General features: G+C 37.6%; 1 long non-coding RNA gene across 1 annotated transcript in view; it reads right to left on the reverse strand.

The window, feature by feature from the left end:
• Positions 1-5,831: 5,831 nt before the first annotated feature.
• Positions 5,832-26,426, reverse strand: part of LOC138818318 (uncharacterized) — a 47,735-nt gene continuing 27,140 nt past the window's right edge. The window contains exon 2 of the long non-coding RNA XR_011369062.1: positions 5,832-5,974. This is a non-coding gene — a long non-coding RNA (uncharacterized lncRNA). The remainder of the gene's footprint in view (positions 5,975-26,426) is intronic.

Here is a 26,426-nt window from a genome sequence, read left to right on the forward strand (position 1 = left end):
TAATTATGGGCAGGGTTGAGTAGGATGTGGATCTGTGGGAGGAGCCAGTAAGGGGAGGATTCATCACGGGAACAATGAAGCCATTGAGAGAGTAGATATGGGAGGTAGAGAGGCCCATGGTGGAGCAGGGCTGGCTTTCTAAGCAGGAGATGGGCTGTGTGAGAAGCTTCTGGTCAACTAAGGGGGGGCTACAAGGGCAGTTATAGAGAGGTGGAGGGTTTTTGGTGTAGCATGAAGGGAATTGTGGGAAGAGGTAGGTTCAGGGCTGTGCTTGAAAAGTTCGGCTACTTAGACTAGTTATGGATCGAGTTTCTGATGAAACCAGGAGGGGTCGAGGGAGAAGTTTGGTTGGGAGTGGGGTATGAAAGGGACGGGAGGAGCTTGGAAGTAATAGAATATGGGAGTAATGGGACTCTGAGGGAATAGAGTAGTTAGGGACAGGGTATCTGGTGGATGAAGTTAGGAGTAGAGGGAGGAGCCCAATGTAGGCGGGGTTCTTGGTGCAGCAAGGTGGATCTTAGGAGGAGATATGGATGTGGCTTGGTTTCTGGTGGTGCAGAGCAGGGATTCCAGGAAGTGGTGGAGTGGAAGAAGGATTTCCCTGTAGCAGAGGAGGACTTTCAGGAAGGATTCTGGTTGCAGTCAGGCCTTTGAAAATTTATAGCAGGACTATCAGGGGGTAGGTTAGTTAAGGTTTGGCTTTTTAAGTACCAGGCTGACTGGAAGTGGGTTTCCAGTGGTTCCAGTCAAGTTTTATGGGAAGGGGAGATAGGAAAGGGACAAGACTTAGTGAAGAGTGGGGCTACAAAAAATAAACAATTACTCTAATAGGAACACCATTTTCAGTCAGTGTAGAATTATATTACTTTTATGTATGCGAGAGATATTGGAGAAAGTAAGCAAGTAATAATTCTTTCCTATTAAATTTTTTTTTAAATTCCTGTTGAGTGAAAATAAAACCACAGGTCACATCAGGCTCAGAGGCCCACAGTAGACCAAGAAATATGAAGCACTGGGCTGTATTCCCCAGCACAACCTTTAAGGACTACAAAAAAAATTTAAAATATCTCACTTGGTCATAATGGATATTCTATTATCTTAAAATTGTGAATGAAGGGCTGAGAAGGTGGCTCAGTGGTAGAGCGCTTGCCTTGCATGCTCGAGGCCCTGGGTTCAATTCCTCAGCACCACATAAGCAAAAAGAAAAAAAAAGCCGGAAGTGTTGCTGTGGCTCAAGTGATAGAGCGCTAGCCTTGAGCTGAAGAGCTGAGGGACAACGCCCAGGCCCAGAGTTCAGGCCCCACGACTGGACCCCAAAAAAAAAATTGTGAATGAATAGAACTTTTACTCTGACCGTTTTAGAAATCCTAAAACTAAGTAAGTGATAATGTTTTAACTTTATATAATATGGGAAGTATATTAAAATAATTAGGAAAATATAAAATTGTACACAGAATATTTGTTGTCCAGCATCAATTTTAATCTAAAAGAATTTAAAACCAGAAAATTGCCATATAGTGAGATTGCAGCATGGTTTCTTTTCAGTCATCAAAATGGTGACTTAAGGAATGTGTCTTCATCATTGGATGCATCGATGTTAAAACATATTTAAAAATGTGAAGCACTATACAGACCCTGAAGAAACTCAGAGGGATCTGTGAAATGAGGTTGGAATAAAATTTATGAATAGTTACAGTAAGAATTGATCTTCACTAGGCACATAAATATTTTCCAGAAGAAAAGACTACATTGAAAAATAAACAAAACAGTGAAAAGGAAGCAGGCAGGCAGACCTTGAAATACACATTATCCAATGAAGAATATCTAGTGAAACATGATTGCAATAATCTTTTACCTAAGTTACAGTACTGATCTATGTTCTTCCCTAATGCCAAGTAACAAAGCCATGAAAATGCAGTAATAATTTTAAGACATTAGACTTTACAGAAGGAATTCAATGAATGTATTTCTAGAAAGTAAAGATAGATGTCTGAGATAAAGAGTAAAGCAAACATCCCCAATTCTTAGCCCTTCGAGGTCAGAGGGGTACAAGCCGAAGCACAAGGAGAATGGACAGAAGTATAGTAATGCATACCAGTAGTTCCCAAGATGCAATGATGAATATAATAGGGGAGAAAATCAACATGACCATCACAAGACTTAGCACTGGAGAATAGAGAAAAGAACAGTGAAAATCCATGGAGAATCAGAAAGAATGCCCTTGCATATTTGACAGAAGTGTGCATTGTATGGAATTGAGGTCTAAAATATGTGTAGGTATTATAGGAAACTATTTGTGCTCATATGGTGCCTCAAGTAGTGATAAACTTATGATTTACAGGACATTGAGTAATAATAAAGGTCCTGTTTCAGTAGTTTAGAGTTAAACCTTGATAAATTCTGTTTTTAAACACCTAACACCCTATAAAACCAAGACAAGAAGAGTTCAAAAAATCAAATCACATAATGTGTATGCAAAAGGATTACATTATTAAGGTAATCTTTAAACAACACACAATTTTATGTGACTAGTCCTGATTATAAATGATTTGTTTTCCATACAGATTTTGGATGCACAAAAACAAAAAACAAAACAAAACAAAACGAAGAAATGACACTTGGCAATAGAGCTAGATGCCAGTATCTCATCTCATGAGGCTGAGATTGTAAGACCATGGTTCACAGATGGCTGGGGTAGCAATCCACGAGACATTTATGTTCAATTGTTCAATCAAACACATAGTGAAACCTTGGTTAAAATAGTACAGATTCAGTCAGACATGAGTGAAAAAAACCAAGCAAGATTTTGAGGCTCTGAGTCAGTTTCATTACTGCACACACGTGCACACACGTGCACACACACACGTGCACACACACACACACACACACAAACACACACAGCGAATATTAAGAGTGTAAAAAATGAACCTATCTTACAGGACTATCCTAAGCATATATTAATTAATAAAAATGAGGGAAACCATAGAGCCTATGTTTCTTTGAGTCTGGCTTCCTTCACATAATGATTTTTTTCCAAGTCTTTCCATTTTCTTAAGAAAGGAGCTATGTCATTCTTTCTCATACAAGCATGAAATTCCATTGTTTATATATACCACATTTTCCTGATCCATTCATCTACTGAGGGGCATCTGGACTGGTTCCATATCTTAGATATGGTAATAATGCTGCCAAAAACATACTTGTGCTGGTAGTTTTAGTGTTTTATTTTTTGGAGTCCGGTCGTGGGTCTTGAACTATGGACATGGACGCTGTCCTTCAGCTCTTCAGCTCAAGTTTAGCACTCTACCACTTGAGCCACAGCGCCACTTCCGGGTTTTTTCTTTTTGCTTATGTGGTACTGAAGAATTGAACCAGGGACTCTTGCATGCCAACACTACCACTGAGCCACCTTCCCTGCCTGAGAGAAGATATTTTAACTTATTTTCTACACGTAAATTAATATTAAGCAAAGCTAATTAAAATAATTACTTTTTTACTCTTTAGAGGATGAGTATATTACTCTTGGATATCTTTGAGGAAAAGACTTTAGACTCATTTCAACTGATGCTTTGCATTGAAATTACAGGCTAAACTGTCTTCTTCATTAAACAAAAGCTTCAGTTCTTTCATATTAGAATTATAAAATCATAATACCTGAATGGTGATTTGTTTTCCTTTGCTATTTTCAATTCTATTTTTCATCCATTAGCTATCTAGAGATAATTTCGACAAATGCCCATGAATGGGAATGCTGGCTCTAGAGCTATGTACATTTGACCATACAAAATGATGCTAATTGAAATGGACTCCAAGACATGGAAACAACAATTACTTTTTTTTTTCAGATATCAACCTTGATGTCGGTAAAGAAGTGTAACTAGATGTTATTTTATTTCATTTGTCTTTGATTTATCTCTGGACATCTCTGTCTTGATTCTGGTACCTTCTATCTTGTATATACATTATCTGATTTGGAGAAGGAAAGGGAAATAACATAATGATGAAAGAAGTGACCCATTGCAACAATGATATTCACAAGACAATATACCAGCAATGAACTTTACAACTTTGGGGTGGGGGGTATGGTTGAGGTGGGAAAGGATAGGAGAACAACAATGGAGTGGGTAACAATATACATCAAGGAATGTACCTTACTCATGTAACTGTAACCACTCTGTACAGTACCTTTAAATAAAATAAAATTTAAAAAAGTGAACCTACCCTAGAAAAAAATATCCCTTTCAAAATAACCCATCTGTAATAGTACTTGTGAGGGATTCTAGAGTCAAACTGTTATACCTGGAAAGGGATATATTGGGAAGCCATCTCAAACAGTAATCAAAAGGCTGAGAGCTGTGCTCTGGAAAGGTCAAACAGTTAAGGGAAGACAGGGGTATGGGTTATTACCTCAAAAGTATTTAAGTTAGAGCTGTTGGACACTAAAAGTTTAAGACTTTGGAAACAAGATGGATGTCTGTGCTATGGTTGTAATGATTATTGCTCCCTTCTGCTCCTTAATAATAAGGGATTCAATTATCACTATGTATACAAACAATACCTCAGTTAATAATTGTAACCACCAACTAGATTGATGCCTCAGTTTGCGGACATACCTGTAGCCACTCATTACCCCACCCCTGTAGTAGAATGAATATAAAGCATTTAAAACAGGATTTGGGGATCCAGAAGCTGGCAATGAGGCTTTGGGTCCTCTGGTATCTTCTTTCCTATCACTTCCTGTGATTTCTCAGTTCTTTGGCCAGGTATCCCATCATCTTTGCTGTTTCATGGCTGTGGTTAGTGACAGTACTGATATTCGGAACACCTCAAAACAAACTATGGAAAACACTTCCTCAGAGAAGATTCACAAATGTATAGGAGCACCTGGAAAGAAACCTAAAATCAGCAGTCATTCTGTGATCCTCTAACAAGAAAGTATAATTCTGGTGTACCTTTACTTCGGATATATATAAGAGATGGACAATTGTCCCTTTTGTACATTTGGTATTTGGTATTGCATAAATTTTCAGAAACACATATACATTGTGAAATAATGTTATTTATTTCATAGGTCACAAACCTGGTCACTGGAGTGATGACCCAAATGTCTTATCTCAGTTGCCTGATTCAGACTTAGATGAGTGTGAATTGCATAATTGTGAACATTTTTCCATGAAACTTAACAACACAGGTCACTCCATACCTCTAAAGATTTTACATATATTATAGTAATACACACCTAAACTGGTCAGCACTCACAGCACATCGGTGTGTTATAATTGTCTTCAGATCAGAAATATTCTAGAGTTTAAAGTAGAATGATGGGCTGTACATTTTCAATGGAAGAGTGATGATCACCCCCTGCAATTATTCTCAGTGGAAAATCCTTCCTATACATTTTACTGACTTAGCTTCTACTCTGTGCTTTACCATTATCAGGGAGGGTCACATTGTATAGAGCTACAATACTGCAGCAACCTTAGCTGTCTTTGAATTTTACCTCTAATCTTAATACCAAGGTCAACTCCGAAACTCTAATCACATCATTAGTGGACACCTGAACTTTCCAAGCTTGGTGAAAAATTCAGATATCATTGCTCATTGCCAGTGTTAAAGATCTCACTCTATAAGATTTATTGTGTTTCTTCTTGTATTTCCAACACTGCCTTAGATGTTGGTTTTTGATATAGAGCTTTTAGTTTGCATTTGATTTATGGAAGTGTTAGTAATGCCAGTTGAACTGCATATATTATAATGTAAGTAATTTGATGTTTTGACATATGAATTTAATTTTGGCAATTGAGGAAGTCAATGCACATCACTCACAAAAGTTTCTTTATATGTACTGGTATTGCTTTATTGTGAACTTCCTAAAAGCCAGTCATAGGAGCACATGTCCTAATCCCATCACTTCTGTCACTGAGATGAGTCTTGAAATGTCCAGACAACTTGGCACTTCATTGTGAGAAAGTTTCTACAATGAAGGGTGAGAGAATAGAAAAAAGAACAAATGAATCTTCTAACTGTTTTGTTACATGTTCTTTACACTTAGCCATTAAGACACCATAATAGTATTTTTATAACTTCTTACCTACTTTTTTCCTGTTCTGAGATGTTTTATTTATGGATCTCTAAGAAATCATATAAGAATCATAAAATAAATCTATAAATCATATAAGAAATGTTAAAAAATAGTTTGTTAGGGATATATAACCTAAAAGGAATAATTTCAGGAAAGTATTAAGCACATAAAATGTAATGCACACCTAAAATTGTCTCTTTATTTAAAACTTCAGCAGTTTTAGTTTATTTATTCTAATAACAAAGATTATAAATTGTTACAATAGTATTCCAAATGGAACACAGAACTAGAAAAATGAAGGGTAGCACTAAAGAATGCTACTGCTACTACTAATCGTGTAAGAATAAAATTTAGGCAAAACTCCTTCAGACTAAAAGCCACAGGACAGCCCCAACATTACTTTGTTTCATATGAAGACAAGACCTTTTTTTGTAAAGATAAGTTTTCACAGATATTAACAGCAGTTGGGTATATATTTCTTAAGGCCTTCAGGAAGGACTCTCTGACAATGTTGATGGAAGCTGACTTCTTTGGGACCTACTACACAGTGTGCAGTCACCATTCCAAGCACTGCACCTGCATTAGGGTAATTTTCGTGCTCAAGATAGTTCTTCCAGTTAGGAAATGAATTAACTATTTTATTAAAAACAGAAGTAGGCAACAAGGCCAAACAAATTTCCCAAGTACCAAATACGGATCAGCTGCAGAACCATAATTCAAATCCAGGTTTCCACCAGGCATATCTGAGGATATTCTGTAGGTTTCACATTCATTACCTTTCAAGATGTATGGAGCAGATGAACCCACAATATCTTCCTAATTATGGTTATAATGGCAATAACATTGCTACAGAATATACACATTTTTAAATTAAAAGGGTGTGGGTAATGACATTGTAGGTGATCTTTATACCAAATAAAGACTGAACCAAAAAGAAAAGTAAGGGGCTGGGAAGGTGGCTCAGTGATAGAGCGCTTGCCTTGAATGCATGAGGTCCTGGGATCAATTCCTCAGCACCACATAAGCAAAAAGAACAAAGTTGAAAGTGGTGCTGTGGCTCAAGTGGTAGAGCACTATCCTGGAGCTGAAGAGCTGAGGGACAGCACCCATGCCCAGAGTTCAGGCCCCACGACCGGACCCCCCCCCAAACAAAATAAAAATAAAAGAACCTAGGCCGCAAATTTTAGTCATAGTACTAGCACTCATATAACATATATATATATATATATATATATATATGTGTGTGTGTGTGTGTGTGTGTGTGTGTGTGTGTGTTTGTGTGTGTGTGTGTGTGTGTGTGTGTGTGTGTGTGTGTGTGTGTGTGTGTGTATACACATATATATGCTTCCTAAAATATACAGTGAGTTAATTTGTCGAACCTGGTCATAGATTAAACATGAGGTGTGAAAAAGTATGTAAGTCTGAAATGACTCCAAGGTATTTTGAGAAGACAGCTGGAAGAGTTATCACTTAATCAAATAGTAATGAGGGATTGGTTTGTAGATAGAGATCAAAGCTCACTTTGGGATATTTTGAGTTTGTTAAAATCAGTTGTTAGGAGTTGTCAGTAGACAGGATGCTATTAAGGACTTGAATTAAAGTAAACAGAGATGGAGAAAAACTACAGAAATAATTACTGTACTCAGTGGTAAAAAAAAAAAACATGAGAAGGAATATTACAGAGCTAAGCCCAGGGATACCCAAATATGTAAAACATGACAAATGAAGAAAAACAGTAATAAGTATGTAATGCAGACTTATATGGGTAGGTATTTTTAATGTTTAAGGGCTATGAAGTGATTGTGTGATGACCTAAAATTTAAGAAATTCGTAAGTTCAACTATCCTTTGGGCCAACCATAGCTGATAGTTTAAGTAAAACGGAGCCACAATAGTGTGTCTTGATTTACCAAAGTGAAAATAGGTCAATATTTGGAAAGCCAATTTTTGGACATGTCGTTGGAGTGGCAATTACTGCAGTTTGTTCAACTGTCAGTAGAAAGCTACAGGTTTAGCACAATGATAGAAATCTTTCAGAGATCTGGTAGATTTTCCCTCTGACTTCAATTTCCCTTTTTTTCTGAGAGCTAAAATATCACTACTGGAAACCTGTCCAAATTGTGCCTTTGGCAAGTTAACAGATAGTCAGTCTATCACATGCCCAAATAAAAGAGAATTGGAACAGGTTTACATTGAGCACTCACAGTAGACGGGTCTCTGGACTTTCTCAGGAAAAGCCTTCTGCCATTGTGGGATGGATAGGGCTGGATAACATGCAAAATAGACACCATAGATTGAAAGTATTCTGCTAAGTTACCACGTGAGATAACGGAAGGTTTAACTGCATTGTATTGACTTTTATGAATCAGTTAATCAGATTCTTCATGCCATATGATTTTACTAGACTGTAAAATGCATGCTTATTGCATTTCCTTTGTATAACATCTAGTATGTTTTGAAATTTGGTATAAAACATTTGTCTTTTCATTTATTTATTTTTAATATGTATTACTCTAGTTTTCAAGAGTAGGGAAATGTCCTGGAACTTTGTAATTTGATGTCATATGTAATTTATTTTTTTTAATTCTTATTTATTGTCTATTGTAGCCCCCGGCTATATGTAATTTAAACTGTAGTTTTCTTCAAGTGTATCATCCTATGCTGAAGTTTTTTTCTTACAAGCTTTCTAATAAATATGTAGTCTATTCAATTTTGAAAAGTACTGCTGTACCTCCCGCTTATTTGTGGCATTTCTGAAATCCAAGTTCCTCTGTGTGTCAGGGTGGATACTTTTGCTTGTAACAGTTTTGTTATTGAATACATAGCATCTGACTACTTAGGGAACAAAAGATGTGAAGTTACAGTATCCCAATAAAGAACTTCCAGGACAATTCAAGGGCAACTCATGTACTCTCTATGTAGGTGAATAAGAGCAAAGAAAAAAAGTCTTATACATGAAAGTGACTGGGAGTGTGTGCACATAGTTATTCACTTATTTATCTGTTGTTATAGTTTTATATATTCAATATTATTCATTTATATATATATATATATATATATATATATATATATATATATATATATATATATATACATATGATCACAATTTCCAAAATCCAGAGAACCACATCCATGGGCATAGCTTTCCTATGTTGCTCTTTGGGTAATAAGAATGAAACCTGGGGGGAAGATGGCAGAGGAGAAGCTGGAATCTGAAGAAGCTCTAGCATAGAAAGCAGTTTTAGAGTTCCAGTGAACAGTCTTAAGCCAGAGAATCACACCAAGTGTGCCATCACAGGACAGAGAGTTAGACAAGAGGGGGAAAGCCAAGGCAAAAAGACACATCTGAGCGCCTGCCAGCCACCGCGGCGGCGGCGGCAGCAGGGTCGCGGCACAGCTGGGGCCATAACTGAGCGCTCACACAGAGAGTCCAGGACAAAGGAGCCAGACACAGCAGGCGAGCGGATTCTACTCAAGACCAGCAAGAAATGACAAGGAGTGGACAACTTCATCCTGCAGTTCCCAGACCAGAGACGACCCAGGATCCAAGACTCGACGTGAGTAGAAGCCCGACATCCTCACTCCTTCTCAGGGAGCGGAGGAGGGAAGGCCACCCCTCCCCCCCCAGCACCGGAGATCTCCATCTTGGATACTGACAAAGCTCGGAGGAGCTGCCAGCTCCAACCCAGGCCTTGGAATAAAACGAGTCATTTAGCAGATCACAAGAACTTAACGGCGGCGAAGTGACCTGCCAGACTCGGCTCCATCCAGGGAAAAGTCACCCAGCTCAGGCACCAGCCATTGGAGTGGCATTCCTCACTGGCTAACCAGAGCCAGAGGCTGCCTCTCCCTCTAGCAGCCACAACAATCAATTGAAAAACAGAAACCCTGAGAACGGCTCCAGGCTGGGCTCTGTTAGTTTTTTTTTTTTTTTTTCACAAAATATCCCCAGGAAAAAGCTACTGATTGTTGAAAGACCTCAACTCTACCCAGAACCTAGCCTTACCACTGCATCCCCCTCTTTTGTGATTCTCAAAGCAGATCACCCTTCCATTAAACTAATCGGGGAGGGGGATCTCAAAATCTTGGGTAAAGCAGAGCATTTTTCTGCCTGTTCGAACAAACTGACTTAAGAAACCAGTCAAGCCACATGACTTCAAGCTGACCAGAGACTCAAACAAGAGGCTGTTTACAGACAAAGGGGAGATACAGGATTCTTCCCACCCCTCCGAAAAAATCAAAAAAAAAATCAAAGAACTTTTTTTTTCTTCTCTTCCTCTTCTTTTCTTTTCTTTTTTTTCTCTTTTTTTTCTTTTTTTTGGTACCTTTTATATATATAATTTTTTTTCCTTTTCTAAAAATTTTATTAATCTTTAATTTTTGCCTTTTTTTGAAAAAATAATTGTTTTCTGGTAACTTTTTTTTCCTCTTATAATTTTTATTTTAGGAATACATGAATGTGCGTTTTCCTTTCTTTTCTTGTCTTCTTTCTCTTTTTCTTTCTTTCTTAACTATCTTTTTGTTTTTTTGGCTAGCTCTACTGAACTTCTGATCTTTTTCTCTCCCTTTCTAATCCTTTTCACCTTTTCCTCTCTTTTGATCTTCTGTATGTGACTTAACTATTTTCCTGCACATCCTCAGATAAACCCATAGTTGACTATTACACCCTATCCCCCATTGTGTACACACTTAATCCACAAATTTATTACTCAATTCAAAACCTCTGAGACTTAAATTCCTTAATAGCAGTTCTACCTCTTTATACCTCTATAATATTTTAAGCATTTTCTTAAGTTTTGCACTTCTCCTCTATGTCCCTACCCTTCTATTAATATACTCACATTCCTCTCTAAATAGATGGTCTTTTAATCTCCATAATAATATTAATTTTTACGTTTCTATTTTTTTCTGGTCTCTTTTCATTTCCCTTTCACTTTCTTCCTTTTCTCTCTCTCTCTACTTCCATCCTACCCAACCTATTTCCTGCATTGAAATTAGGACATAGTTAACTCTCCCTGTGCCTCCCTACACCAATCTATTCCTATTTTTTACCCACATCTCTCCCTAACCCTAAAAATTTTTGGTTTTCCAAATTCTTCTCTGCAGTTTGAAACCCATTAACATATAGTTGTTTGATGTTGAATAGATGTATCTGTTGAACTAGAATGTATCTGTAGACTATTGACTGTATAAATGCAAACGTTGGTTGATGGTTGCCTTAAGATAGTGTTCTAGAACAAAACTGGTGCTATTTTCATCTCAAATGGGCAGAGTAAGCCAGAAAAACAAGAAAAATGGCAAATCCCGGTATCTCAATTCCCAATCTTGATAATCAGGGGTCAGAACAGATAATGAACAACCCAGAGGAGAGTTCAAAAATAGCGCCACAAACACTGGTGGCAAACATGATAAATGAGAATTTTGACAACTTACAAAGGACCTTGTATGAGCGTGAAAAGGGAGAGAGAGGAGGCATCCCAAAAGTTTATACAGGAATATCATAAGCGTGAGGAAGCTACTCAAAAACTGATACAGGATTTGCGTAAACAACTTGAGAATACTCAAAGAGAAAGGGAGGAATGGCGTGAGCAGGCTGAGAACACTCAAAGAGAACTGCAGGAATCCCCCGAATGGGAAGAAAGAGAACTGCAGGAATCCCACAGACGGGAGGAAGCTAATCAAAGAGTAATTCAGGAATTGAGAGACCAGGTAGAGAATACACAAATATCACTAAAGACATTCATGGAATCCATTAACAAAGAGCTGAAGGAAGTCAGGGAGACCACAAAGGAATGCTGAATGGAACCCAAGAGAAGGAATGGGAGTCCAAAGAAACCATAACCAATCAACTAAGTGATTTGAGAACAAACACTGAACACCAAATTAAGGAAGTAATGAAATTCCTACAAGACCTAAAACAGAGCTTCAACAAAGAACTTGAAGCCATCAAAGCTGACCAATTAGAAGGAAAAGAGATAAAAAACAAAGTAGAGAGTCTTGACAGCAGGTTAGACCATGCAGAAGATCGAATCTCAGGGATTGAAGACAGCCTAGATATTATAGAGAAAGAAAATACAACCATCCAAGACAAGTCCAAGAAATATAGATCTATCCAACACCTGGAAGACACCATCAGAAGGCCTAATCTAAGGATAATGTGTGTAGAGGAGCACCTAGAAACAGAAGTTAATTGTCTAGGAAATTTATTTAACAGGATCCTAGCAGAAAACTTCCCAAACATACAAAAATATAGGCCTATTCAGATACAAGAAGTTTTTAGAACCCCAAATAGACCAGACCAGAATAGGACATCACACAGTCACATTATAATCCACACAGGGTCAACTCAGACCAAGGAAAAGATCCTTAAAGCTGTCAAGGAGAAAAGGGTAATCACCTATAAAGGGAAACCAATTAGAATCACCTCAGATTTCTCAGCAGAGACAATCAAAGCAAGAAGAGCCTGGAATGACATATGCCATGCCCTAAAAACAAACAACTATCAACCAAGAATACTGTACCCAGCTAAACTCTCCTTCATAACTGAAGGCCAAATAAGAGCCTTACATAGCAAAGAAAAATTGAAACAATACATCTCCACCAAACCAGCCCTACAAAAGATTCTTAAAGATGTCCTACACATAGAAAACCAACAAGACCGCAACAAAGGCCAAGAAACTGCACCCAAACTGAGAATCCAAGAACCATAGGAAGAACCCAGTTTTCGCAGCCCCCAAGAAGGTGGATAACATGGCAGACACTCCCAAATAGCTCTCAGTCCTATCTCTTAACGTTAACGGACTGAACTCTCCAATTAAGCGACATAGACTGTCTAGTTGGATTAAAAAACAAGACCCTTCTATCTGCTGCCTGCAGGAGTCACATCTTGCCCGTAAAAACAAACACATTTTCAAAGTTAAAGGCTGAAACAAAATCTACCAAGCAAACGGCCCCCATTAACAGGCGGGAGTTGCAATCCTAATATCAGATAAAATAGACTTCAAATTAAAATTCGTGAGAAGAGATAAAGAAGGTCACTACATACTAATTAAAGGATCTCTCCTTCAGGAGGATATTACAATTCTAAATATCTATTCGCCAAACAATGGAGCACCCAAATTTATCAAAGAAACACTAGTTTCCCTCAAATCCCATATAGATCCAAAGACATTAATTGTTGGGGATTTTAACACACCATTCTCCCCACTAGATAGATCAACTCGGCAAAAACTCAACAGAGAAACCGCAGATCTAAACAGCTGCATAGATCAAATAGACTTAACAGACATCTACCGAACATTTCACCCAGCAGCATCAGAATACACGTTTTTCTCAGCAGCACATGGAACGTTTTCCAAAATACACCACAATTTAGGCCACAAACCAATCTTGTCTAAATTCAGAAACATTGAAGTTATACCTTGCATTCTCTCTGACCACAAGGGAATAAAATTAGAACTCAACACCAAAAGCCACCAAAGAAAGTCCGGTATAACATAGAGGCTGAACAACACCTTGCTGAATCAAGAGTGGGTCTTGGAAGAGATTAGAAAGGAAATTCAAATGTTTATGCTTTTCAACAAAAATGAACACACAAATTACCAGCTCCTCTGGGACATAGCAAAGGCAGTACTCAGAGGTAAGTTTATACCTCTGAGCTCCTACATCAACAAATTGGATAGATCTGAAACTAGCAATTTAATGACACAACTAAACCTCCTTGAACAAGAGCAGCAAGATAAACCTCAATCCAGTAGACAGAAAGAAATAATCAAAATTAAATCAGAATTAAATGAATTAGAATCCAAAAAAACTATAGAAACAATCAACAAAGAGTTCGTTCTTCGAAAAAATTAATAAAATTGACAGATCCTTAGCAAATCTTATCAGAAAAAGGAGAGAACACACGCAAATTATTAAACTCAGAGATGAGAATGGAAACATCACCACGGAAACAACCAAGTTTTAGAACATTATAAGGGAATACTTCTCAAAACTTTATGTTAATAAGTATGGGAACTTTACAGAAATGGAACTTTTCCTAGCAAATATTGACATGCCAAAACTAAACCAAGATGAGTTATACCAGCTCAACAGGCCCATATCAAGCATTGAAATAGAAACAGCAATAAGAGACCTCCCAGCTAAGAAAAGTCCAGGACCAGATGTTTTTATAGTGGAATTTTACAAGGCCTTCAAAGCAGAGCTCACACCAATACTCCTCCAACTCTTCAATGAAATTCAAAGAGAAAGCTCAATACCGAACACATTCTATGAAGCCATCATAACACTCATCCTAAAACCAGGCAGGGAATCATCAAAAAAAGAGAACTATAGACCCATTTCTTTGATGAACATTGATGCAAAACTTCTCAACAAAATTTTGTCCAATCGACTTCAACAATTCATCCAAAAAATCATACACCATGATCAAACAGGATTCATTTCAGGGATACAAAGCAGGTTCAATATACGCAAATCAATTAATATTATTCATCACATCAACAGGAGCAAGAATAAGAACCACATGGTTATTTCAATAGATGCAGAAAAAGCATTCGACAAGATCCAACACACCTTTATGATGAAGGTTTTGGAAAAATTAGGAATCCCTGGAACATTACTCAACACAATAAAGGCTCTATATGACAAACCTACAGCCAGCATTATACTCAATGGTGAAAAATTAAAGCCATTTCTTCTTAACTCAGGAACAAGACAAGGATGCCCACTCTCTCCACTTCTCTTCAATCTAATATTAGAATATCTAGCTACAGCAATAAGACAAGATGCAGACATAAAGGGAATCCAAATAGGGAAAGAAGAAATAAAACTCTCACTCTTTGCAGATGACATTATCTTGTATTTAAGAATCCCATAGACTCCACTCCCAAATTATTCAAGCTGATTCAAAACTTTGGCAAAGTAGCAGGTTATAAAATTAACCCCCCAAAATCAATGGCTTTTCTGTATGCCAACAATGAGAAAAGTGTGGCTGAAATTAGGAAAACATCCACATTCATAATAGCCCCACAAAAAATAAAATATCTAGCAATGAACTTAACTAAAGAAGTGAAGGACCTCTATGATGAAAACTTTAAAATCTTAAAAAAGGAAATCAACACAGAACTTAAAAAATGGCAAAATCTCCCATGCCCCTGGATTGGAAAGATTAACATTGTGAAAATGGCAATTCTTCCCAAGGGTATCTACAAATTCAACGTGTGACCTATCAAAATTCCACCCTCATTCTTCAAGGAAATAGAAGAGGCAATCCAAAAATTCATATGGAAAAATAAAAGACCCCGAATAGCCAAAACGCTCCTCAACGGAAAAACACTGCTGGAGGAATATCAATACCAAATTTCAAACTCTACTATAAAGCCATAGTAATCAAAACAGCTTGGTATTGGCATAAGAACAGACCTCAGGACCAATGGAATAGAATTGAAAACCCAGAAATGAACCTACAGACCTACAGCAATCTAATCTTCGATAAGGGAGCTAAAACAATAGAATGGAAGAAAGACAACCTCTTCAGTAAATGGTGCTGGCAAAATTGGTTAACTACATGTAGAAAACTTAAGCTAGATCCTTATATATCACCCTGCACCAGAATCAACTCCAAATGGATCAAAGACCTTGAAGTCAAAGCAGACACTCTGAAAACATTACAGGATGGAATAGGAGAAACCCTAGGTCTCCTTGGCTCAGGCCGAAATTTTCTAAATAGAGACCCGGAAACACAACAAATCAAAGAAAGGTTGGACAAATGGGATTGCATAAAGTTGCAGAGCTTCTGCAGGGCAAATGTCATAGCTAGAAAGATCAATAGAAAACCCACGGATTGGGAGAAGATCTTTACTAGCCATACAACGGACAAGGGTCTCATATCTAAAATATACTTGGAATTCAAAATATTAAACCCCCAACAACAAATCCTGAAAGAAACAACTGCCCAATAAATAAGTGGGAGAAAGACTTGAAGAGAAACTTCTCTGAAGAAGAAAGAAGGATGGGCAATAGACACATGAAGAAATGTTCAACATTGCTAGCCATATAAGAAATGCAAATCAAAACAACATTGAGATATCACCTCACTCCAGTTAGAAAGGCAAAAATCAAGAACTCTAACAACAACAGATGCTGGAGGGTATGTGGACAGAAAGGAACTTTACTTCATTGTTGGTGGGAATGTAAACTTGTTCAACCACTTTGGAAAGCAGGATGGAGGTTCCTCAAAAGACTTCACGTAGAACTCCCCTATGACCCAGCAATCCCACTTTTGGGCATTTACCGAAATGTTTACAAAGAAGACCACACTAAAGCTACCAGCACAAATATGTTTATTGCAGCTTTATTTAACATAGCTATGATATGGAACCAACCCAGATGCCCCTCAGTAGATGAATGGATCAAGAAAATGTGGTATATATACACAATGGAATTCTATGCCTCCGTCAGAAAGAATGACATTGCACCATTTGTTAGGAAATGGAAAAAATTGGAAAACATTATATTAAGTGAAGTAAGCCAGGCCCAAAGAAACATTGGTCCCATGTTTTCCCTTATTTGTAATATCTAGTATATGTATGAGTCAAGCAGAAAAGGTCAGATAATGTGATGTCAGGAAAATGAACACTTAGATGTGTATTTTAATGTTTTTTTTCTTTTATGCATGTGTTTCTAATGCATTTATAAGATTATCTCTTTGCTATATTTGATGTCAGTATAACTTGTGGAGGAGATGGGGAAAAACCAGTTGTTTAAGCATGCAGGTGGACCTGTTGCAACAATGAGAAGTACAAGTTGTCATGTCCAAAATGAGCTTTACAAGGTTGGTGCAGGAGGGGAGGAGGGGGGAAAGCAGAAGGCTGGGAATTGGCGGGGAGGGGGGAGGCTGGGAAGTGATGTGAAGGGTAAACAAAGGAGGATGCTGCAGTGCTTGGTAAGAAATGTACGCATTATCCTGCCCATGCAATTGTAACCCCTCTGTACCGTATGTTCACAAATAAAATAAAATAAAATTAAAAAAAAAAGAATGAAACCTGGTATTGTTCTCTGGTAGAGAAATAACTCGGAGATTAGAACATTTTTCTTTTAATATGTTGCCTGTTCCTACATCTAAAATGAGGAAGTCTGTTAATACATAATACATGTTATAATCTATTTAATATATTTTACAATGTATAATATATTCTATATTATAATATATATTATATATAATAACTGAGTATTATATATTAATAAGGAAAAATACAACAAAAGTATCTATGTCCACACTTTCCCAGCCATGATTAGGTTCAGTAGAGTTAGGTGCATTACATCTCAACAGGAAAGTTCTATTGAAGTTTTGATGACCTTGAGCTAGATAAGGAGAATTTCTGTAAAAACAGCCTCTCTTCAATTATGAGAAAAGATAAGTTTATAAGTTTTTTTGTTTTATTTTTTTGTTTTTATTTAGACCAGACAAGGAGCCTGAACTCTAGGCCTGAGTACTCTCTGTCACCTCTTCAATTCAAGGCTAGTTCCCTACCACTAAAGCCATAACAGCACTTCTGGCTTTTTTTGGCTTATGTGGCACTGAAGAATCGAACCCTAGGCATTGTCCCTGAGCTCAAGGCTCGTGCTCTACCACTTAAACCACAGCACCACTTCTGGCTTTTTCTGCCTGGGATTGCTTTGAATCATAATACTCAGATCTCAGCCTCCCGGGTAGCTAGGATTACAGGCATGAGCCACCAGCGCCCAGCAATTCCCTCTCTTTTAGATATTATTCTAAAAGCCTCCTATCCAAGGTCACTCCTAAGATAATAAATGGACATATGCCAATAGTTCCTTCATACTCTTATCTCCTGTTATGGCTATTGTGTGTCTTTTCATTGTATTCTGAACCTACTTCACAGTTCTCTTCCTAATCCATGATTCTAGATGTATTACTAATAATTACCTAAATTTTGTGGCTATAAACCCTAAATTACTCAACTATTAATTTCATTTAATTTTTTTCAGTATGATCGTGGTTCTGTACAAATCTGAGATTATATTCACCTCTTGCATCTACCTCTTGGCATGAGCAGAGCCTGGGCCTAATCTACTTTAAATGCAAGAGGTTAGCCAAAGAACAGCCTACAGTATTCCTGCCTAGGAGTCAGTACAGGTAGTTGAGTGCCTGAAAGAAGCAATGCATTCCTGACATCAGAAGGGGTGAGAGAGACAACAGCCTACAGAGCAAACAGGCAGTCACAACATTTAACAACTTCTGCTTTGGGGAAACTGACTTCCTGCAAAATGGCAATGAGATAACATTAATTTTCTTATATGAAGGAAGTTGTCATGTCTCACTACATAACTCCCTTGTAATCAAAGAGAGGGTCATCCTTTTGTTTCCACCTTAGGCCCAGTCTCAGTTTATGTCAGACTTTGCTCAGACTCTATTCCTACTAGAAGGTCCCTGATGAGGAGGAAAGTTTGATCTCTTGGCTTCTGACTGGCCCTTTGGGACCTGAGGCCACTTTTAGTTTTCAACCTGTTCCTTCTGACAATGGGAAAGCTCATTCTCTTCATTGTGCCCTAGTATCGAATCTCTTCAAAGAATGTCAAGGAATGACAGATTCTGTCTGAGTGAGTGAGTTTCTCCATTTCCAAAGAGGTCAATTAATATCTGATTCTGAGACCCAGGTGAAAGTCCTTTACCAGATCCTCCAAGCTGGAGTGGATGTTAGCTCAGACTCCAAGCCATCCTCATATTTCTCTAGCTCTTTCTCATAAACCAAAAGATTACAGGAGTTTAGTTCAGAAACAAGGAGAAATGAGAGAAGCAGAAGAACCATTGGCAGGGTGAGGAATTTAGAGATTTTGGGTGAAAAATAGGGCTCAGAAAATCTAGAATAAAGGGGCTGGGAAGGTTGCTCAGTGGTAGAGAGCTTGCCTTGCATGCCTGAGGCCGTGGGTTCGATTCCTCAGCACCACATAAGCAAAAAGAAAAAAGCTGGAAGTGGCGCTGTGGCTCAAGTGGTAGAGCGCTAGCTTTGAGCTGAAAAGCTGAGGGACAGTGCCCAGGCTAGAGTTCAGGCCCCAAGACCGGACACCCCTCCCCCCAAAAAAGAAAATCTAAGATCACTCAGATCATTAGGGAATCACATCATAAGATTAGGGAATTAATGTAATAAATTACTACCGAAATTACTAATTCCACTACTCTACATTACAAGTGTTCTGTCAAAAGTTAGCTGTCCTAGCTCTATTTTGATCAGGAAAACAGAGCACATTCTTTCCTTACAAAGTTCTACTGAGTATCTTTATCCATACCCCAGGTTGTTCTTACTCTCTACTTCTCTGTTACTTTCCTTTGCTGCATGCAATCAATGACACTTGAATGTGTTATCATCTTCTAATCCATTTGCTATAAAGGAAAACAAATTATGGGGAAACGCGTATCTATGGTACATTTTCTTCTATGGCATATTTATTTGATGTTATTAAGTATTATTTTAATAGTTTCATTGTTAATACTTGAGAAAAATATTTTACTATTACCAGTAATTAGTTGCACATTTTTTTGGTATTTTTCCATGTCTGTGTATTTTTTAAGCTTCTAACATCGTCTTTTCCCCCAACAGTTGCCTTCTTAAAATTGCTTCAAATTATAAACTATATATGATGGTCCTCTATGTGTTCATTGATATATTTAAATTTTGATCTAATATCTACATATTATAGGAAATCTCAACCTATTGTAATTGGTCTGAAAATCAATATGGATGTTCCTCATTAAAGCAAAAACACAATGCCACAAAACTTAGTGAAAGTAGGATTAGGTATATATTCAAAATATTTAGCAATGATACAGTAGAAACATTCACTTCTCATATACCAGAACATGTTTATAGCTATGAATAGCACATTTTCTTCATTCCCTCTTTCTGGTGCATCTAGGTTGATTACACAGCTTGGTTGCTATAGAATATTGCTGCCATGAACATGTATGTTCATGTTGATTTATATTCTTTCAATATGTATCCAATTGCAGTAAACGTCATCAACATATCTGTCTTTTTGGTATTGTGTAAACTTCCATTAAGATATCCCTATGGGTTGCACTAGTTTACAATGCCACAAAACCAAATATAGTTCCTGATTTATTTACCTCTCCAGCAGTTTATTTATTTGAGTGGTGGTAGCTATTCTGGTGTGTAAGATAGGATCTCAGTGACTTTCCTCTTTATTTTCCTTCGTATTTGCTATGTGGATATGAATCTCAAAAATTTCATTTATTTATTAAATACTTACATTTATACTTCATTCCTGAGTAGTGTCTTTCTTTTTCTTTGGTATTTGATCAATTTTTAAGATTTATAACATTTGATTTTTTCCCATTACAAATACTCATTTCAGTTAGTAAAATGATTTTTTTTCATTACAGTGGTGCACAATTAACTAAAAACAACAGATTGTACATTTATATCACTGGATGTTTTGTTTGTATTTACAGCCAGGAAATTGTTTCAATAAAGATGCTGAACTTCTTTCATTGATATACTGAAAGTATAGTATCTCATATTGGCCTAAACTAATCTCAGAATTAACAGTCAGAGCCTGGGCCACCACAGTCTGGCCTAAGTAAAATCACTAACAAAGTATAAACTGCATTTAAAGAGAGCAAAGAGCTTCATAAAAGATCGAAGAAAGGCATCCCCTTCATGAAGCAAATGTTGAAGTTCACAAGCATACCTTAGGAAACTGAATATCAAGAAGATGAAAGGATAAAAGTATTTAGAAGGACAACATTAGAACTCAAAATTGGGGAGGTGGGACAAACAATAGATATCAAAGCTCAATGCTGAAGGGAAGGAGAATTTTACCGCAAACCTCAGCTGTGTCTTACTCTCTCACACAACACACACAGACACACACACAGACACACACAGACACACAGGCACACACACACACAAACACACACACACACACACACACACACACACACACACACACACACACACACACACACCTAGTGAGAAATCTTTGCCAAAGGACAGGCATTCTGGACTTAGACACCGAATACTCTGAAACTATCCACTGTGAGGGCCTTTACTGAAAGTACCCATTGTAAGTAGACATTTACTGAAAGTTAGAACTCAGGTTCCTGGAAAAACCGTGAAATGTCACAATAAAGTTCTGCCTATAACTCCCCTAGCAACAGCCATCAGCGGATGACAGGAAGTACCTAAAGCTACAGATTATTTTTAATTTTTTAATGTTTTTTTTTTCACTTTTTTATTGTGAAAATACTGTACAGAGGAGCTACAGTTACATGGGCAAGATAATGAGTACATTTCTTATCAAGCATTGTAACCTCCTCCTTTGTTTCCCCCTCCCATCCCTTCCCATTGTCCCCCCCGCCCCCCCATCGAATCCTGCTCCCCACTTCCCCTCACCAAAGTTGTAAAGTTCGTTTTTCTCCATAAGAACTTGTACATCTCATTGTTGCAATGGGTCCACCTGTATCCTTATTTAAACGATTTGTTTTTTTTCCCCTTCTCCTCCACAAATTATTTCTTTTTGCTTAGCCTGCACTCGCTAGCCCATAAGATTTTTATATGATTACCCAGTTAACAGAAGGGTCGGGATCTCAACTCTGACCCACTGCAATGGTGACAGTTGTGAGTCCAGGCTCGACCTTGCAATAAATGACTCTAATGTGGTCACATGAGAACTGGATCCATGGTGGTCTTTGGGGATCCTTATCTAAGCACAAGGCTAGTGTACACAGAGAACCCCAGGGGCAGCTGTATCTGGAAAAATGAAGCTTTTTTCCTCTTCTTTTTAGATAATCAATCATGATGTTGCAGTTGGCTCCACAGTTGCTCCACACCTGAGCAGGAGGAAGGAAAGGATGCCTTAGACTGCAGGACAGCCTTGTGTACCCCTGGATTTATGTGTAAGAAAGCAGTTTGTGATCCTCTAGGCAGTGGTAGCCAAGCTGAAATGGTGGTAAACTTTGCCTGGAGGGTGGCACCCTGTGAGCCCTGCATGCATGGTGAAGCAGCCTGGAAAGCCCTGTGAACATCTCCGGGATGGCCTCTCAGTGGCTTGGAGAAATTGACTCCTTTAGTTGCACATGGCAGGAGGCAGGAGGAGAGCAGAAATCCAGAAGATGTGAGAGGCACAGAAGCAAATGCACCTCTCCATTGAAACTCCTCGGTCATTCTAAGGAGGTTCACAACCCACACGTAGTGGCCACTGCACAGGTCCCCAGAGGCCCTACTTGTCTGGGGAGCAGTTCCTGGTCCTGATCCAGAGCTGGAACTTCCAAAGTGGCCCTGAGCTTGGCTGGGCTGGAGCGGAGCCTACCAGCCATGCTTCCTCTGCCCTGCTGAGTATAGCATCCTAGCAGCTGCCCAGGCTACAGCACCCACAACAGGCCACCTCCTTGGGGCAGGCTGAAGCTGTGCTGACAATTCCTGCCTGGTGCCTGCTTCAAGGCAAGAGCCAGGGCTAGCCCACAGCAGAGCTGGCCCTCACTTCCAAAGGCATCGAGAGAGGCATGACAACCACAGGCCCAGCCTTGCTGCCCTCACTGCCCCTGGAGGTTACCTATAAGTCCCTGCCTTTGTTCTTGAAATTCTTTAGCCATTGGTTGTCTCATTTTTCATTATCGGTTTGGGTGGGACTCGAGACTTCTTCCTCTCCTCACCAAGCTAACATGCCCTAGCAAAGCCACCCTAACTGCCAATCTACCATATATTATGTGATTTTTTGTTTCTCTTCTATTTTCTTCCTCCATGGTATAACCCGTTTCCACTGTATTTGAGGTCTGTGAGCTCCAACTTGCATATACAAATTTCTAATGTGGGGAGGGGAAGGGAAATAAAATGCTGAAAGAAGTACACAGTATGACCCATTGTTACAATGAGATGAACAAGACACTATGTTGAAAATGAACTTTACTAGTTGGGAATGAAAGGTGAGAGTTGGGGCGGTGGGGAGAAAAGGGATGGCAGGGAAAAACAAAAGAGAAGGTAACAATGTTCGTTAGATAATATACTCACTAACTTACTTATGTAACTCTAATCCCTCTGTCTACCATTTTCACAATTAAAAAAAACATGAAAAAAAATTATCCTGGAGTACATTAAGTTCAAATTTCCTAAATGCTCTGTAAATTAAGACCAATTTTAAGTGGGAAGTAGGTTCTCAGAAACATTTTTTTGTCAGTGTTGGTGTTGTGCATTATTACCCAAGTGTACATAAATTAACAGAAGGATAAACAATAGGAATAGGAGAAAGAGAAGTTCTATGTTTAAGTATAATGGTTCAATACACTGTAGAAGACTCTGCAAATAAGACAACTTTGAAACAATAAAGCCAAGGCCAGTATTTAGACCTATGGGAGGGACATAGAGAAAGCATTACTCCTAAATGGAACATGAAGGATGAGGCCACTCCCTTTCTTCTACTAGCTCTAAATCATGGTAGCTAATCATGCAAATTTGTAAAAACAAGAATGGAAGAATAATACTTAAGATTCGGAATCATTGTAGCATTCACATTGTAGCATTAACAAATATGTTCCCTCTATCTGTTGGATATGTTTCACTTCGGTTATAGTGTCCTTTGAATTATGAGTACAGTGTCCTTTGAATTATGAAATACTATCACTTGATATAATCCAGTATATTCTTGCCTTTCTTTAGCCACTAATGATTTCCATTAGAAACCTTTATTGATACAATGTCATGAATTTTTACGTTTATCTCTTATAGGTTTTTACATCTCACATTTAGTTTGATAATCTTTTTTTATTATAAATTTTTGTATAAGGATTGAGGTAGGCCAGCCACCTGTAGGTTACTCCTGTAATCCTAGCTAGGCAGGAGTCTGAGATCTAAGGACCACGGTTTAAAGCCAGCCTGGGCAGGAAAGTCCATGAGACTCTTATCTGTAATAAACCAATAGAAATCCAGAAGTGGTGCAGTGGCTCAAGTAGTAGGGTGCTCACATTGAGCTGAAGAGCACAAAGACAGCTCTTGATCCCAGAGTTCCAGCCCCATGAGTGACAAAAAAAAAAAAAAAGAAACAAAAAAAAAAGGATTGAGGTAGTAGTCTAAGATCATTCTGTAAATCCCGAAAGACAATAGTGCCAATATACCCATTTAAGATTCTATTTTTATTTCATAAAGTCATAGGATAGTTTTCAAAATCTATTGACCATACAACTGAGAATTTATTTTTAACATATCTGTTACATTCTTCTATGTGTCTGCTGTTGTAGTAGAACTATGTTGCCTCCACTACTAAACATGATAAAAAGATTCAAAGCTAGTATGCAGGGTGAAGCTACACCATTTTACAAGATTGTTCTGACTGACCTGTATTCCTTGAATTTACATAGGAGTTTATTGAGCAGGTGGACCAATATTCTACAGAGATATCTAGATGTTTGATAGTCACTCATATTTTGTACCTTCAAAAAACACAAGATCCCAGATATTATATATAGAAAAATGTCTTCAGAGTATACTTGAAACAACTAAAATTAACTCAGGAATTAGTTAAGATTTAGATAACACTGTAGCATAACAAAGCTGAATGATAACAACTTGAGCTGTACAACAGAGGAAAGTGAGAGGAGAAAAAATGATGGACCACGTAGGAGCTATATGTGATTGCTATTGTGTTTCAAAAACCAGAAAGACTTCAGAGTAGAGAAGGAGAAAAATAAAGTGTCCTGAGACAAGTTTCTTTTCAATCCATCTAATAGCTTGTACTAAAATCAGTGGAAATGGGAAAAATTAAAATAGAAATTAAAGCATTGTATATACATGTTGTAATAGGAATATGATAATTTTCAAAGAAATAAGAGAGAATAGTTAAACTCTAAAGGGAGAAGGAATGAAGAGAGAAAAGAAGCAAAGTTAAACCTTTATCAATAACACACACAACAGTTTGGAAGTGGAAATATTCTAAATTACAATAAAAATTGCTAGCGTGGATAGAATATGGATGACATGTTATTATATATAATTTTGAAAAAGCATACTAGGAATGAAAGTCATGGTTTAAAACACTATTTGGATTATAACTAGACAGTATAGCTCAGTGGTAAACCATTGGCTTTGCATATGTGAAGCAACGGTGTGAACTCCCAAGCATTACAAAGTACACAGAAAGCACACACACAAACACACAAAAACCACATAAACACACACACACACACACCACCTACACATATTTGCAATATTGATATTATCATATTAAACGGAGGAAATTATCACAAACAGTAAAAGTATGTTAATATATGAAATAATAATATTGCTCGTAGTATTTAAAAGTTTGGTAGAAAGAAAATAGTCGCAATATACTTGGATTTTAATAGATTAAGTAAATTGAGAATTAATAGAAGACATGAGAACTTTTGCAAATAAGTTTTAAACAATAAACATTTGAAACATGTGTCCTTTTATTTTAACAAATGATTGATATTACTGGTGTTTTAACTCAAGATTTAGAATATGATAGCGAGGTGCTGTATATAACGCTAGGGATGGTTATATCCATAATTATTTCACTCTGAATATTTTTATTCTAAGGCCTCATAGTTTACCAGTCTCTCCCAAATTACAAACTCTATTTACACATCCCACCATAGCTGGAAAATGGATGTCACAAATCACCATGCCTAGCTCAAAGCTTTTTTTTTTTAATTCAAAGTAAACGTACTTCCAAAAAGTGACCAAGTAATGAAGCCTTTCTTAGTAAAGTATGTGCTTCTTGAAAATACTGTAAGTATTTGTTACCTGCACAAATATTTTTATACTATAAGAAAATAAATGTATTTAGATTCACTAACCATGTAAAATTAAGAAATTAATTTTTAAATAGCCACATGTTAAATATTATAAAAGCAAAATATATGTGTCTGAATAATTTACATGGGTAAAAATCATGCAAAATTAAATTAACTGATCCTAAACTTTGAAAAAAGAGTTACTCTAAAGAAAGAAAAAGAAATATTTAAGCTCAAAATTTGAAATTTAGAAAATAAAATGAAGTAGGGGCTGGGAAGGTAGCTCAGTTGTAGAGCCCTTGCCTTGCAAGCATGAGGCCCTGGGTTCGATTCCTCAGCACCACAAAAGAAAAAAGAAAAAAGCCGGAAGTGGTGATGTGGCTCAAGTGGCTCAAGCGCTAGCCTTGAGCTGAAGAGCTGAGGGACAGGGCCCAGGCCCAGACTTCAGGCCCCACAACCGGACCCCGCCCCCCCCCAAAAAAGTAAAGAAAATGAAGTATACTCTTTAGTTGAATTAATTAAGTGTAAATTCTCTGTATATCAATTTTATAATAAA

Source organism: Dipodomys merriami, unplaced genomic scaffold (assembly GCF_024711535.1).
Source record: "Dipodomys merriami isolate MVZ:Mamm:240054 unplaced genomic scaffold, mDipMer1.0.p SCAF_733, whole genome shotgun sequence".
Classification (NCBI taxonomy): Eukaryota; Metazoa; Chordata; class Mammalia; order Rodentia; family Heteromyidae; genus Dipodomys; species Dipodomys merriami.